General features: G+C 48.8%; 2 non-coding genes across 2 annotated transcripts; both read right to left on the reverse strand.

The window, feature by feature from the left end:
* Positions 1 to 944: 944 nt before the first annotated feature.
* TRNAL-UAA (transfer RNA leucine (anticodon UAA)) lies at positions 945 to 1,055 on the reverse strand. Its single transcript has 2 exons — positions 1,018 to 1,055; positions 945 to 990 (listed from the first exon to the last, which is right to left on the reverse strand). It is a non-coding gene; the product is annotated as a tRNA-Leu (tRNA).
* Positions 1,056 to 12,086: 11,031 nt separating this feature from the next.
* TRNAL-CAA (transfer RNA leucine (anticodon CAA)) lies at positions 12,087 to 12,201 on the reverse strand. The gene is made up of 2 exons: positions 12,164 to 12,201; positions 12,087 to 12,132 (listed from the first exon to the last, which is right to left on the reverse strand). It is a non-coding gene; the product is annotated as a tRNA-Leu (tRNA).
* Positions 12,202 to 15,774: the final 3,573 nt, after the last annotated feature.

Here is a 15,774-nt window from a genome sequence, read left to right on the forward strand (position 1 = left end):
TGTTATTCTGGACCATGGGAGCATGAATGCAAGGTCCTGACTTCAGATCAGAACATTGAGTGTTTGAGTCCAGTTGAGGTAGTCTGTTTGAATGTGCTTTTTGGAAAAAATGTATACACATGCTGAGAGACAAAGATGTAAGCGTGCTATAGTAATCAGAGTAGGTAAGATTCTAGAATGTGAGAATGTTATTCTGCACCATGGAGCATGAATGCAAGCATCGTTAGCTAAGGAGGAATTAAGCTTGAATTTACCAAGAAAATATAAAGACAATGTGATCACATTTTGATTCTGAAGATGGTAATTGTGGAGAGAGAGAGAGAGATAGAAAGATAGATTAAGAGAGAGAATGGGTAAGGTGTCTTTCTTTAGATCAAAAATTTATACACATGCTGAGAGACAGATGGGTAAGATGCCGTCTGACTTCAGATCAGAATTTTGAGGGTTCGAGTCCCATCATGGCAGTCAGTTTCCATGAGTTTTTTTGAAAAAAAGTATACACGTGCTGAGAGAGAGATGTAAGCGTGTCTTCGTCATTGGACTCAGTAAGATTCTTATTCTAGACCACGGAACCACGTACTCAAGCATCACATGCCAATCAAAAGACCGCGTGGCCTAATGGATAAGGCGTCTGACTTCGGATCAGAAGATTGAGGCTTCACGTCCCTTTGTGGTCGTGGCATTCTCTTTCTCCACACTTTTTGAAAAAATGTGTATATGCTGAGCGTTTGTTACGAAAGCATCATGCGACATTCTGAAGAGCATGTGGTCAAATGGAAAAGGCATCTTACTTTAGATCAGAAGATTTAGGGTTATCATCCCTTCACGGTGGTGGCAGTCTCCCTCCACATGCTTTTAGAATAGAATGTACACATGCTCAGAGGGTTATATGACAGTATAGAGAGACATGTCAGTTTTAGACAAGTAAGGACACTAAAAGCAGCTGTCAGAAGTGGGATTGGAACCCACGCCTCCATGTGGAGAACAGAATACCCACCTCAAGGGAAACAGAACACTCTTAAGTCTGGCGCCTTAGACCACTCGGCCATCCTGACTAACTGCGCTGAGATTGCTAGAATTATTCCCATACAGCTAATCAAAGAGAAATTTAGCTACAATTTTCTTGAAAATGTAAGAACAATGTCATTATGTTTGAGAGAGAATGAAGAGAAAGCAGAGAGACAGAGAGAACGAGAAAAAATAAATAAATGAACGGATAAGGCGGATTCTGACCAAACGGGGGGTGGGGGAGAGAGAGAGAGAGAGAGAGAGAGAGAGAGAGAGGGAGAGAGAGAGAGGGAGAGAGAGAGAGAGAGAGAGAGAGAGAGAGAATACATCAATGGGTAAGATGCCGTCACACTGCTTAGTCTTCTTCTGCTTATAAATAAGATAATATCATTTGCTCAGAGTATTAGTCTTATGCTTAATGTTCTTCTGCTTTGTTTTTTTTATGCTTCTTTGTCTTCTCTCTCTTGTTGTTCTGCATCTTGGTGGTTGTCTTCCTGTTCTTTGTCCTCTTGAACCAGCTGACGGTACTGGCACCGGGAGGGGCAGCAGAAGGAACAAGAGCCAATGGCACTACCGAGGACCAGCTGACGGTGCTGGAACCCGGTTACTAAGCAGGAGGTACCTGTGCTACAAAGCACTACCAAGGACCAGCAGACGTTGCCGGAACTCGGATACCGAGATGGAGGCACCTAGGCCAAAGGCTCTGACGAGAACCAGCTGACGGTGCTGGAACCCGGAGGGGTAGCATAAGCTGCAAGAGCAAATGGAAATAGCGAGGACCAGCTGACAGTGCTGGCACCCGGAGGGGCAGCAGAAGGAATAAGAGCCAATGGCACAACCAAGGACCAGCTGACGGTGCTGGAACCCGGTTACTAAGCAGGAGGTACCTGTGCTACAAAGCACTACCAAGGACCAGCAGACGTTGCCGGAACTCGGATACCGAGATGGAGGCACCTAGGCCAAAGGCTCTGACGAGAACCAGCTGACGGTGCAGGAACCCGGAGGGGTAGCATAAGCTGCAAGAGCAAATGGAAATAGCGAGGACCAGCTGACAGTGCTGGCACCCGGAGGGGCAGCAGAAGGAATAAGAGCCAATGGCACAACCGAGGACCAGCTGACGGTGCTGGAACCCGGTTACTAAGCAGGAGGTACCTGTGCTACAAAGCACTACCAAGGACCAGCAGACGTTGCCGGAACTCGGATACCGAGATGGAGGCACCTAGGCCAAAGGCTCTGACGAGAACCAGCTGACGGTGCTGGAACACGGAGGGGTATCAGAAGTTACCCCTGAAAAGCAAAGTTGGCATGCCGCAAGCTGGCCGCAGTTACCGAATCACACAGTCCTACAGGGGGTGCTTGTCCTACTGGCACTATGGAACAAGCCTTTCTTACCAGAACCCGCAGTCCACATAGGAAGCACCTAAACTGCTGGCACCCTAGCCTCGGCTAACCCAACCGCAACACGACATGGCAACTTGGGGTGGCAAACTGACATTGACACTTCCCGGAAACAGCAGGCAGGGCTGGAACCAAGCTGGGCAGGAGGGAGTACCCGTGCCAAAGTCAGTTATGAGCAGCAACTGGCGATGTTGGAGCCCAGGACAAGCACTTAGCAGGCTGAGGCCTGATGTGCTGTCAATTGGGAGGCAGCAGGACAGATTGCCATCAAAACAGCAGGGGAACAGCTGACGTTACTGAACCCCACAAACACAGGAGCTAGTGTTTTACTCTGTGAAGACGGCACTTCCGAGCAACAACTGGCTGTGTTGAAGCCCAGGGACAAGCACGGAGCAGGCTGAGGCTGCATTGAAGAAATTTTAAGATCGGTTGTAGACTACTAATTTGAACCAAGCTCCACTTAGGCCTGTGGCTTCACTGATTTTCGTATTTCCCCTGTCCTCCAACCCCGCCAGTTACAGCTCCGAAGTGGCGTCTGCACAATCCACACTTGTTCCTGTGTTACAGGATGGGAATGTGGACAGAGCAGGCGACATTGCCGGACACACATCAGGGGATTAACTGACCGGACTGAACACCTGTAACACAGGAACAAGTGTGGATTGTGCAGACGCCACTTCGGAGCTGTAACTGGCAGGGTTGGAGGACAGGGGAAATACGAGAGACAGTGGAGCCACAGGCCTAATTGGAGCACGGTTAAAAATCAGTAGTGGTATGACTGTGTAGGCAGCAGGAGACTTTGCCATCTACACAGCAGGGGATCAGCTGACGTTACTGAACCCCACTGAGACACGGGAGCAAGTGTCTCTTTCCGTGTGGACGGCACTTCCGAACTACAACTGGCTGTGTTGAAGCCCAGGAAATAGGAGGGTGTAGGCAGAGTCCTACTGTATTTTGAATGAGGTGACAGCAGGAGAGACTGCCATCCACACAGCAGGGGATCAGCTGACATTACTGAACCCCACTGAGACACGGGAGCAAGTATCTCTTTCCGTGTGGACGGCACTTCCGAGCTACAACTGGCTGTGTTGAAGCCCAGGAAATAGGAGGGTGTAGGCAGAGGCCTACTGTATTTTGAATGAGGTGACAGCAGGAGAGACTGCCATCCACAAAGCAGGGGATCAGCTGACGTTACTGAACCCCACTGAGACACGGGAGCAAGTGTCTCTTTCCGTGTGGACGGCACTTCCGAACTACAACTGGCTGTGTTGAAGCCCAGGAAATAGGAGGGTGTAGGCAGAGGCCTACTGTATTTTGAATGAGGTGACAGCAGGAGAGACTGCCATCCACAAAGCAGGGGATCAGCTGACGTTACTGAACTCCACTGAGACACGGGAGCAAGTGTCTCTTTCCGTGTGGACGGCACTTCCGAACTACAACTGGCTGTGTTGAAGCCCAGGAAATAGGAGGGTGTAGGCAGAGGCCTACTGTATTTTGAATGAGGTGACAGCAGGAGAGACTGCCATCCACACAGCAGGGGATCAGCTGACGTTACTGAACCCCACTGAGACACGGGAGCAAGTATCTCTTTCCGTGTGGACGGCACTTCCGAACTACAACTGGCTGTGTTGAAGCCCAGGAAATAGGAGGGTGTAGGCAGAGGCCTACTGTATTTTGAATGAGGTGACAGCAGGAGAGACTGCCATCCACACAGCAGGGGATCAGCTGACGTTACTGAACCCCACTGAGACACGGGAGCAAGTGTCTCTTTCCGTGTGGACGGCACTTCCGAGCTACAACTGGCTGTGTTGAAGCCCAGGAAATAGGAGGGTGTAGGCAGAGGCCTACTGTATTTTGAATGAGGTGACAGCAGGAGAGACTGCCATCCACACAGCAGGGGATCAGCTGACGTTACTGAACCCCACTGAGACACGGGAGCAAGTATCTCTTTCCGTGTGGACGGCACTTCCGAACTACAACTGGCTGTGTTGAAGCCCAGGAAATAGGAGGGTGTAGGCAGAGGCCTACTGTATTTTGAATGAGGTGACAGCAGGAGAGACTGCCATCCACAAAGCAGGGGATCAGCTGACGTTACTGAACCCCACTGAGACACGGGAGCAAGTGTCTCTTTCCGTGTGGACGGCACTTCCGAACTACAACTGGCTGTTTTGAAGCCCAGGAAATAGGAGGGTGTAGGCAGAGGCCTACTGTATTTTGAATGAGGTGACAGCAGGAGAGACTGCCATCCACAAAGCAGGGGATCAGCTGACGTTACTGAACCCCACTGAGACACGGGAGCAAGTGTCTCTTTCCGTGTGGACGGCACTTCCGAACTACAACTGGCTGTGTTGAAGCCCAGGAAATAGGAGGGTGTAGGCAGAGGCCTACTGTATTTTGAATGAGGTGACAGCAGGAGAGACTGCCATCCACACAGCAGGGGATCAGCTGACGTTACTGAACCCCACTGAGACACGGGAGCAAGTATCTCTTTCCGTGTGGACGGCACTTCCGAACTACAACTGGCTGTGTTGAAGCCCAGGAAATAGGAGGGTGTAGGCAGAGGCCTACTGTATTTTGAATGAGGTGACAGCAGGAGAGACTGCCATCCACACAGCAGGGGATCAGCTGACGTTACTGAACCCCACTGAGACACGGGAGCAAGTGTCTCTTTCCGTGTGGACGGCACTTCCGAGCTACAACTGGCTGTGTTGAAGCCCAGGAAATAGGAGGGTGTAGGCAGAGGCCTACTGTATTTTGAATGAGGTGACAGCAGGAGAGACTGCCATCCACACAGCAGGGGATCAGCTGACGTTACTGAACCCCACTGAGACACGGGAGCAAGTATCTCTTTCCGTGTGGACGGCACTTCCGAACTACAACTGGCTGTGTTGAAGCCCAGGAAATAGGAGGGTGTAGGCAGAGGCCTACTGTATTTTGAATGAGGTGACAGCAGGAGAGACTGCCATCCACTAAGCAGGGGATCAGCTGACGTTACTGAACCCCACTGAGACACGGGAGCAAGTGTCTCTTTCCGTGTGGACGGCACTTCCGAACTACAACTGGCTGTGTTGAAGCCCAGGAAATAGGAGGGTGTAGGCAGAGGCCTACTGTCTTTGTAATGCGGAGACAGCAGGAGAGACTGCCATCTCCACAGCAGGGGAACAGCTGGCAGTGCTGAACCCCACTAACACTTGAACGAATGTGTTTGGCTCTGTGGAGACGACACTTCTGAACACCAACTGACGCTGTTGGAGCCCAGGATTAGGCGAGGAGCAGGCTGGGGCCTACTGGATTTTGGCAGGTGAAGGCAGCAGGAGACTTGCCATCTCCACAGCAGGGGAACAGCTGGCAGTGCTGAACCCCACTAACACTTGAACGAATGTGTTTGGCTCTGTGGAGACGACACTTCTGAACACCAACTGACGCTGTTGGAGCCCAGGATTAGGCGAGGAGCAGGCTGGGGCCTACTGGATTTTGGCAGGTGAAGGCAGCAGGAGACTTGCCATCTCCACAGCAGGGGAACAGCTGGCAGTGCTGAACACCACGAACACTCTAACGAATGTGTTTGGCTCTGTGGAGACGACACTTCTGAACACCAACTGACGCTGTTGGAGCCCAGGATTAGGCGAGGAGCAGGCTGGGGCCTACTGGATTTTGGCAGGTGAAGGCAGCAGGAGACTTGCCATCTCCACAGCAGGGGAACAGCTGGCAGTGCTGAACACCACTAACACTTGAACGAATGTGTTTGGCTCTGTGGAGACGACACTTCTGAACACCAACTGACGCTGTTGGAGCCCAGGATTAGGCGAGGAGCAGGCTGGGGCCTACTGGATTTTGGCAGGTGAAGGCAGCAGGAGACTTGCCATCTCCACAGCAGGGGAACAGCTGGCAGTGCTGAAACCCACTAACACTTGAACGAATGTGTTTGGCTCTGTGGAGACGACACTTCTGAACACCAACTGACGCTGTTGGAGCCCAGGATTACGCATGCCGCATGCAGAGGCCAATGGGCATCGGTTTTTATGGAGGTTGTGGACTACTACTGATTCTAACCATGCTCCACTTAGGCCTCTTGCTCCACTGTCTCTACTATTTACCCTGGCCTCCAACCCCGCCAGCTACATCTCTGAAGTGGCGTCAGCACAATCTACACTTGTTCCTGTGTTACTGGTGCTCAGTCCCATCAGTTGATCCCCTGATGTTTGTCCGGCAAGTTCGCCAGCTCTGTCCTCATTCCCACTACTGGTTATGGGAATGTGGACAGAGCAGGAGACCTTGCCGGACACACATCAGGGGATAAACTGATGGGACTGAGCCACAGGAACACAGGATCAAGTGTAGATTGTGCTGACGCCACTTCAGAGATGTAGATGGCGGGGTTGGAGGTCAGGGGAAATAGTAGAGACAGTGGAGCCAGAGACCTAAGTTGGGCACGGTTAAAAATCAGTAGTGGTTTGAATGTTGATGGAGCTGGTGACTCTGCCGTCCACACAGCAGGGGATCAGCTGGCATTACTGAACCCCACTAACACAGGAGCTAGTGTGTTTCTCTGTGCAGACGACACATCTGAGCGACAACTGGCTGTGTTGAAGCACAGGGATTATAGTTCAGGTGGTAGAAAAATGAACACACCAGCAGACCTGGATACAGTTGCCAACCACTAATTTAGTCTGTAAGAGGAATGGCAAAGTCTTTGGAGATCCAGGCCTTGTTCATTTTCAGAAAAGTCAGCCGGTCAACATTATCGGAAGATAGTCGCGTGCGACGGTCTGTTAGTACACCACCTGCGGCACTAAAGACACGTTCCGATAATACACTGGCAGCAGGGCAAGCCAGCACCTCCAATGCATACTGGCTAAGCTCTGGCCATGTATCCAGCTTAGAGACCCAAAACTTGAAGGGGGAAGAGCCATCTGGGAGTACAGCGACAGGGCAAGACATGTAGTCTGACACCATCTGACGGAAGCGTTGCCTCCTGCTGACTCGAGGCGTCGCTGATGGTGTAGACAATTGTGGTGGACACACAAAACTTTGCCACATTTGGGCCATAGTGGTCTTGCCTTGTGCTGCGGCACTGCCTCTGCTCCCTCTTTGTGCAGAGTTTCCTCCACTGCCTCGACGCACAGAGCTGCTTTGTAAAGCACTAGCAACAATGCTGTCGGGTGGAATGGAAAACATTATGGACTGCACCAGTGACTCTTCGTACTCCCGCATTTTACGCTCCCGGTTCAACGTTGGTATGAGCCTTTGTACGCTGTCCCGGTAGCGAGGATCTAGGAGGGTGTACACCCAATAATCAGCCGAGACGAGAATGTGGGCGATGCGGCGGTCGTTTCTCAGGCACTGCAGCATGAAATCAACCATGTGCTGCAGACTCCCAACTGCCAAAGAACCGCTGTCCCCTGTTTGAGGCGTGACCTCGGCCTGCTCTGCATCACCCCACCCTCGCTGTACATACTGAGTAGAGGTTTGTGTACCTCCCTCCTCTGGAGAGATGTCTTCCTCCTCCATCGACTCCTCCTCATCCTCCTCACAAAGTGTCCCCTGCCTAGGCCTTTGTGAGGAAACACGTAGCGCAGACTGTCCAGAAGCAGATGGCATTTGGGACTCCTCATCCTCCACCTCTTCTGAAACCTCATCCCTTAGTGCTTGCAGTGTTTGTTGAAGCAGGCAGATAAGGGGGACAGTCATGCTGACTAGTGCATCATCAGCACTCGCCATCCGTGTGGATTCATCGAAGGCACGCAAAACGAGGCAGATGTCCTTCATAGAGGCCCACTCAATGGTGCTGAAGTGTGAACGGCGCACAGTGCGACTTGTTTGCGCCTGATGCAGCTGGTACTCCATGACTGCTGCCTGCTGCTCACACAACCACTCCAACATATGTAACGTTGAATTCCACCGTGTGGGTAGGTCACATATGATGCGATGTTCCGGAAGGCCAAATCGTCGCTGCAGAGCAGCGAGGCGCGATCTTGCCGTGCTGGAACGTCGCAAGTGAGCGCACTCTATGCGGACCTTGTGCAACAGTGCAGCAAGATCCGGATAGTCCCTCAGAAAGCTCTGCACGACCAAGTTAAGAACATGTGCCAGACATGGGATGTGTGTGAGGTTGCCTAGGCCAAGAGCTGCCACCAGATTTCGGCCATTGTCACACACTACCAAGCCCGGCTGGAGATTCGCTGGCCCAAACCACACATCGCTCTCCAGCTTGATAGCATTCCAGAGCTCCTGCGCTGTGTGGCTTCGATTCCCCAAAGAAATTAATTTGAGTACAGCCTGTTGACGTTTGGCCACGGCTGTGCTCATATTGGTCGTAACAGGCTCCTGCTCTGCTGTTTCTGAGGAACTTGAGTAGGAGGAGGAGTCTATGTGTACAGACTGGAGTCCTGCAATCCGTGGCGTTGGAAGAACACGTACAGCGCCACTCTCCAGATCGGTACCCGGCTCCATAACATTGACCCAGTGGGCAGTGAGGGAAAGGTATCGTCCCTGTCCATGGTTACTGGTCCACGCATCGGTGGTCAGGTGGACCTTGCTACTAACGGCGTTTAGTAGCGCATGTTTTATTTTGCCCTCAACATGTTTCTGCAGGGCAGGGACGGCTCGCCTGCTGAAATAAAAGCGGCTGGGCACGTTGTATTGGGGGACTGCCAATGCCATTAAGTCCCGGAAGGTGTCAGTGTCCACCAGCCTGAATGACAGCATTTCAACTGCCAGAAGTTTGGCAATGCCAGCATTCAGAGACTGTGCTCGGGGATGGTTTGCCGAGTAAGGGCGCCTTTTATCCCATGCCTGTGCTACCGATGGCTGTGATGGATGGGAACGTGCTGCTATGGGTGTAATCTGACAGGGTCTCCGGACAACAGTGGCAGAGGTTCTTCCTTGGCGATCCTGTGAGGAAGCCGAACCAGCAGTGTGTGAGCTGGAGGAAGAGGGCCCAACACGAACTGAAGAGGTGGTAGGTGGTGCTGTACGTTGGCCTACGTCTTCAGGGTGTCTCTGCAACTCCAACTCGTGCTTGGTGCGCACATGTTTCCACATATTTGTGGTATTGAGGTTGCTGACATTTCTCCCTCTTTTGACTCTCTGATGACACAGCTTGCATTTGACAAAGCAAATGTCATCTGCAACTGTGTCAAAAAAGGACCACGCACTGCAACTCTTGTGAGCGCCCGGTTTGCCTTTGGAAGGAGGAATGCTCCTAACGGGTGCCGAAGTGGAGGGTACAGGCAACCAAGTCTTCCCCCTCCCTCTGCCTCCTGTTTTGGCCGGTAGGGGAATCTCTTCCTCAGAGCTGCTCCCACCACCTTCCTGTTGCTCACGCCATGATGGGTCAAGGACCTCATCATCTTCCCTCCCCTCTTCAAACAGCTGGTTCTCCGGGGTTGTCTCGCCAGCACCGTACGCACCAGAAAGTGGCAACTGAGTCTCGTCATCATCTGATGCGTACTGAGGTGTGCTGACCATAGGCACTGCCCCACTCGCCTCTTCAGATTCAGAGGGACAAAGAAGTTGCGCATCACTGCATACTCCCTCTTCTTCACATTCAGGAATGCTGCTTGGCTGGCCCCCTCTTTCCAAGCCAACAGATTCCGAGAACAGAAGTAGAGACTGTGATGGCTCCTGTCCATGTCTCTCTGACTGCCTGGGCACTTTGGCAGGTGGTGAAGAGACAGATGGTTGCTCTTCGGTGCTCTGACCCTGAGAGGATGCGGAAGTAATTGAAGTCGATGCGTTAGCTGCCATCCATCCGACAACGGCTTCAATTTGTTCCTCCCGCAGCAGTGGGGTACGTTGAGGTCCTACAAAGCTGCGCATAAAGGACTGTTGCCTGCTAAAACTGGGGGATGCTGATCCACTGGTGCCCGCAGCAGGCCCAGAATCCCCACGTCCTCTACCTGTAGAATCCCCACGTCCTCTCCTTGCAGAATCCCCACGTCCTCTCCCTGCTGAAACTCCACGCCCACGCCCACGCCCCCGCGCCTTACTCCCTGCCTTCTTCATCTTGCAAGACTGCTTAAGATAGGCAAAAAAGTACAAAGGGGGGCCTTAGTGTGCTTATTCCTGAACAGCTGGTTACAGGTACAAGAAACACTAATTTTATGAAGTGTGTGTGTGTGGACTAGACTTTAATAGGAGCTGATGTGGCCTACACAAGTTCAAAATGTAGTGTTTGGTGAACTTTTTGTGGTTTCTTTGTTTGAAACAAACTCAAAGTATGTGAACAAAGAATTGAAACTGATAGTATCACCAACTTTTTGGAGCTATTACAATGCAGGCAGGTAACCTACAATGCAAAAGATGAGGCTCCCAAAAAATTGGGTAATACTAATCTGGCTGCGCCGGCAGGGCACAAGCCAGAAAAAAAGGCTCCTCTATCTACTCCTATATAGTGTTTGCAACCAACCAATGTTGATGGATACGGATGGATGCACACTAATAGGAGAAGAAAAAATGAGCTGCACTCAAAGACAAATATGTGTGAGGCAGTGACGCACGTTGAGCGTCCTACAACCAGACGTAGCTGCAGGACACTCTACTCAGCGTGAGCTGCACTCACACACAGTCAGAGACCTCTCAGACAGCCGTCAACAGTGCAGCTAAGTGGGCACTGGCACTGACAGGCTGCAGAAAGGCTCCGCTGTGTACTCCTATATAGTGTTTGCAACCACCGTAGATGGAGACGGATGGATGCACACTAATAGAAGAAAAAATGAGCTGCACTCAAATAAAAATATGTGTGAGGCAGTGACGCACGCTAAGCGTCCTACAGCCAGACGTAGCTGCAGGACACACTACTCAGCGTGAGCTGCACTCACACACAGTCAGAGACCTCTCAGACAGCCGTGAACAGTGCAGCAAAGTGGACACTAGCACTGAAAGGCTGCAGAAAGGCTCCGCTGTCTACTACTAGTGTTTGCAACCAACGTATATGGATACGGATGGAAGCACACTAGATTGAAATTATGTAAAAAATGCAGCTCAAAAAATAAAAGATGTATGAGGCAGCAGTGATCACACTGGGTGGCCTACAGCCTGACGTGGCTGCAGGACCCACTCCACAGCGTGAGCTACACTCACACAGCCCTTGCAGACAGCTGTGAACACTGCTGCTAGGGCAAAGAAGGCAACAGTGGTGGTTTATGTAGCCTGGGTAAAGCACTAGATGTTTGGTGGAATCGCTATTTCTAACTGTCCCTCACAGTCTTCTACAGCAGCCTGTCCCTAACTGAATTCACAGCAGAGTGACCAGAAATGGCGGCTGCGGTGGCTTTTATAGTGCATCATGACATCATTTCGGCAGCCAATCACAGCCATGCCAATAGTTAACATGCCTACATGCCTAACAGGATGTGCCCACACTTCGGAGGATTCCCATTGGCTTAATCAAAGCAAGCAGGCTCATAGCATGATGGGAACTTCCTATTCCGATTCCGATCCCGGAATCCGATATGAAAAAAGTATCGGAATTAAGTATCGGAATTCCGATACCGCTAATATCGGCCGATACCCGATACTTGCGGTATCGGAATGCTCAACACTAGTTATCATCCCTTCATGGTCGTAGCAGTCTCTCTCCACATGCTTTTAGAAAAAAATGTACAGATGCTGAGAGGGTTATATGACAGTTTAGAAAGAAGGGTCAGTTGTAGACAAGTAAGGACACAAAAAGCATCTGTCACAAGTGGGAATTGAACCCAGGCCTCCATTTGGAGACCAGAAAACCCAGCTCTGTGTGGGGAAAGAAAACATTCTTGAGTCTGGCGCCTTAGACCACTCTGCCATCCTGACCGACTGCATTGTGGGTGCTAGAGCTATTCCCATTCGGTTAACTAAGGAGGAATTTAGCTAGAATTTACCAAGAAAATATAAAGACAATGCCATCACGTTGTGATTTTGAAGATGGAAATTTTGGAGAAAGAGAGAGAAAGAGAGAGATAGAAAGATAGATTGAGAGAGAATGGGTAAGGTGTCTTTCTTTAAATCAAACATTTATACACATGTTGAGAGACAAAGATGTTAGCCTGTCATAGTCATCAGACTAAGTAAGATTCTAGAATATAAGAAAGCTGTTCTGGACCATGGGAGCATGAATGCAAGGGTTTGACTTCATATCAGAACAATGAGAGGTTGAGTCCAGATGAGGTAGTCTGTTTAAATGTGCTTTTTGGAAAAAATATATACACATGCTGAGAGACAAAGATGTAAGCGTGCTATAGTAATCAGAGTAGGTAAGATTCTAGAATGTGAGAATGTTATTCTGCACCATGGAGCATGAATGCAAGCATCGTTAGCTAAGGAGGAATTAAGCTTGAATTTACCAAGAAAATATAAAGACAATGTGATCACATTTTGATTCTGAAGATGGTAATTGTGGAGAGAGAGAGAGAGATAGAAAGATAGATTAAGAGAGAGAATGGGTAAGGTGTCTTTCTTTAGATCAAAAATTTATACACATGCTGAGAGACAGAGATGTTAGCGTGTCATAGTCATCAGACTAGGTAATTTTCTAGAATGTGAGAATGTTGTTCTGGACCATGGGAGCATGAATGCAAGGGCCTGACTTCACATCAGAACATTGAGTGTTTGAGTCCAGTTGTGGTAGTCTGTTTCCATGTGCTTTTTTGGAAAAAATGTGTACACATGCTGAGAGACAGAGATGTAAGCGTGCCATAGTAATCAGAGAAGGTAACATTCTAGAATGTGAGAATATTAATCTGCACCATGGAGCATGAATGCAAGCATCGTTAACTAAGGAGGAATTTTGCTTGAATTTACCAAGAAAATATAAAGACAATGTGATCACATTTTGATTCTGAAGATGGTAATTGTGGAGAGAGAGAGAGAGAGAGAGAGAGAGAGAGAGAGAACATCAATGGGTAAGATGCCATCTGACTTCAGATCAGAATTTTGAGGATTCGAGACCCATCAAGGCAGTCAGTTTCCATGAGTTTTTTTGAAAAAAAGTATACACGTGCTGAGAGAGAGATGTAAGCGTGTCTTCGTCATTGGACTCAATAAGATTCTTATTCTAGACCACGGAACCACGTACTCTAGCATCACATGCCAATCAAAAGACCATGTGGCCTAATGGATAAGGAGTCTGACTTTGGATCAGAAGATTGAGGGTTCAAGTCCCTTTGTGGTCGTGGCATTCTCTTTCTCCACACTTTTTGAAAAAATGTATATATACTGAGCGTTTGTTACGAAAGCATCATGCGCCATTCTGAAGAGCACGTGGTCAAATGGAAAAGGGATCTTACTTTAGATCAGAAGATTTAGGGTTATCATCCCTTCATGGTGGTGGCAGTCTCCCTCCACATGCTTTTAGAATAGAATGTACACATGCTGAGAGGGTTATATGACAGTATAGAGAGACATGTCAGTTTTAGACAAGTAAGGACACTAAAAGCAGCTGTCAGAAGTGGATTTGAACCCACACCTCCATTTGGAGACCAGAATACCCACCTCAAGGGAAACAGAACACTCTTAAGTCTGGCGCCTTAGACCACTCAGCCATCCTGACTAACTGCGCTGAGAGTGCTAGAATTATTCCCATTCAGCTAATCAAAGAGAAATTTAGCTACAATTTTCTTGAAAATGTAAGAACAATGTCATTATGTTTGAGAGAGAATGAAGAGAAAGCAGAGAGACAGAGAGAACGAGAAAAAATAAATAAATGAACGGATAAGGCGGATTCTGACCAAACGGGGGGGTGGGGGAGAGAGAGAGAGAGAGAGAGAGAGAGAAAGAGAGAGAGAGAGAGAGAGGAGAGAGAGAGAGAGAGAGAGAGAGAGAGAGAGAGAGAGAGAGAGAGAGAGAGAGAGAGAGAGAGAGAGAGAGAGAGAGAGAGAATACATCAATGGGTAAGATGCCGTCAGGCTTAAGATCAGGGTTTTGAGGGGTTCGGGTCCCGACATGGCAGTCAGTTTCCACGTGTTTTTTAAAAAAAAGTTTATTCTTATTCTAGACCAAGGGACCACGTACTCAACCATCATGTGCCATTCAAAAGACTGTTTGGCCTAATGAATAAAGTGTCTGACTTTGGATCAGAAGTTTGAGGTTTCAAGTCCTTTCATGTTTGTGGCATTGTCTTTCTGCACTCTTTTTGAAAAAAATTTAAATGTAGTGATCGGTTGTTATGAAAGCCTCATGCGCCAATCTGAAGAGCAAGTGGCCTATGGAAAAGGCGTCTTACTTTGGGTCAAAAGATTGAGGGTTATCATCCCTTCATGGTCGTAGCAGTCTCTCTCCACATGCTTTTAGAAAAAAATGTACAGATCCTGAGAGGGTTATATGACAGTTTAGAAAGAAGGGTCAGTTGTAGACAAGTAAGGACACAAAAAGCAGCTGTCAGAAGTGGATTTGAACCCACGCCTCTATTTGGAGACCAGAAAACCCCAGCTCTGTGTGGGGAAAGAAACCATTCTTGAGTCTGGCGCCTTAGACCACTCAGCCATCCTGACCAACTGCGTTGTGGTGCTACAGCTATTCCCATTCGGTTAACTAAGGAGGAATTTAGCTAGAATTTACCAAGAAAATATAAAGACAATGCCATCACGTTGTGATTTTGAAGATGGAAATTTTGGAGAAAGAGAGAGAAAAGAAAGATAGATTGAGAGAGAGAGAATGGGTAAGGTGTCTTTCTTTAGATCAAACATTTATACACATGTTGAGAGACAGAGATGTTAGCGTGTCATAGTCATCAGACTAGGTAAGATTCTAGAATATAAGAAAGCTTTTCTGGACCATGGGAGCATGAATGCAATGGTCCTGACTTTCATATCAGAACAATGAGAGGTTGAGTCCAGTTGTGGTAGTCTGTTTCCATGTGATTTTTGGAAAAAATGTATACACATGCTGAGAGACAAAAGATTTAAGCGTGCTATAGTAATCAGAGTAGGTAAGATTCTAGAATGTTATTCTGCACCATGGAGCATTGAATGCAAGCATCGTTAGCTAAGGAGGAATTAAGCTTGAATTTACCAAGAAAATATAAAGACAATGTGATCACATTTTGATTCTGAAGATGTAATTGTGGAGAGAGAGAGAGGAGAGAGAGAGAGAGAGAGGAGAGAGAGAGAGAGAGAGAGAGATGAGAGAGAGAGAGAGAGAGAGAGAGAGAGAGAGAGAGAGAGAGAGAGAGAGAGAGAGAACATCAATGGGTAAGATGCCCGTCTGACTTCAGATCAGAATTTTGAGGGTTCGAGTCCCATCATGGCAGTCAGTTTCCATGAGTTTTTTTGAAAAAAACTATACACGTGCTGAGAGAGAGATGTAAGCGTGTCCTTCGTCATTGGACTCAGTATGATTCTTATTCTAGACCACGGAACCACGTACTCAAGCATCACATGCCAATCAAAA

Source organism: Dendrobates tinctorius, unplaced genomic scaffold, assembly GCF_039654945.1.
Source record: "Dendrobates tinctorius isolate UK_male_01 unplaced genomic scaffold, ASM3965494v1 ptg000609l, whole genome shotgun sequence".
NCBI lineage: Eukaryota > Metazoa > Chordata > Amphibia > Anura > Dendrobatidae > Dendrobates > Dendrobates tinctorius.